Source organism: Psammomys obesus, unplaced genomic scaffold (genome assembly GCF_907164565.1).
Source record: "Psammomys obesus unplaced genomic scaffold, mPsaObe1.curated_primary_1811, whole genome shotgun sequence".
NCBI classification, from domain to species: Eukaryota; Metazoa; Chordata; class Mammalia; order Rodentia; family Muridae; genus Psammomys; species Psammomys obesus.
In genome coordinates, this window is record NW_026596051.1 from 46,390,479 (window position 1) to 46,391,937 (window position 1,459).

Here is a 1,459-nt window from a genome sequence, read left to right on the forward strand (position 1 = left end):
CTCTCCTAGGCTCTCTTCATGGTGCCACGCCCCAACCTCTGTGCATGAGCCCTGCAGTCCTGAGCCTTCAGCTGCCCCTGAGGCTGCACCTTCAGCAACGGCCTTTCCTAGCCTCTCACAGTGCCAAGCCTCAGCTGATCTTCATGACCTCCCACATCTTCAAAACCAGTACTACCCAGGTGACTCCTATACTACCAAGCTTGGCTGTCAGCCTGAGACCCAACCTTGGCCGCCTCTGGAACAAAGCTTCTGTGTGATGACTTTCGGGAAGCACTTTTCAGAAGATCTCACGTCAGCCGTGCTGCTCTCTTAATCACCACTACTTTCTCAGCTCCAGCTGACCAGCATCAAGTGCCCCAGAAAAACCGAAGGTTTTACTTTAGTCCTTCTGGTATCTTATTAATTTCGGCCCCAGCTAATCAGAACAAAAGCGTCTTAATTTGAAATAGCAAACAGCTCCAATAGTCTTTAAAATTCCGACTGAAACTTCACAAGCCATTGTCTGCTCCGCTCTCAGTATTGTCAATCTTCCAAGCTCCTACAGGAGAGTCCCACAGAGATCTCAATACTCAATGCCTTTTTGAGTCTGAAGTCCCAGAGTCCACATTCCACTCACAGGCAACATGGTCAGGCCTGTCACAGCAACACTCCACCCCCTGGTACCAGCTTCTGCCTTGGTCAGTGTTCTCTTATTGTGAACCATGACCATGGCGGCCAACCCTTATAAAAGAAAGCACTTAACCGAGGCTTGCTTATAATCTCGAAGGTTTAGTTAGTATCATCATGGCGGAAGCATGGTGGCATGCAGGTAGACATGCTGCCGAAGCAGTAGCTGACGGTTCAGCATTGGCATACACAGGAAGAAAGAGAGACTATTGGCTTTTGAAACCTCAAAGCCCCCCTTCCCCCCAGTGACATACTTCCTCCAACAAGGCCTTGCCTTCTAATCCTTTTAAATAGTCTCACTGGTGACCAAACACTCCAATCTATGAGCCAGTGGGGGCCATTCTCATTCAAACGACCACAAGGTGCTCCCCTCCATCTCCTCTGTATTTTTAAGGCAGGGTCTCTCACTGTCCTGTGCGTACTCTGGCTAGCTACGCTGGGCTAGTCAGTGAGCCACTGGGGTCTCCTATCTCCATTTCTCCAGTGCTGAGACTACAGGTAAGCAGCACCATGCCTGTCTGTTAGGTCTGTCCATACACACAGAAACGAACTCAAGCTGAACTACAGAAGGATGGCTGGTGGTTAGATAAAAGTCAACATTCCTCAGAAACCTGCAAGTGTTTTCTATCCGGCAGCCACCCTACTTTCTTACAATCCAAAGGGTTTTTCCATCCACCTGCCTCTCTCTCTCTTTATCCATCCATCCATCTATCTATCTATCTATCTATCTATCTATCTATCTATCTATCTATCAATCATCTCTCTATCATCTATCATCTGTCACCTATCAATC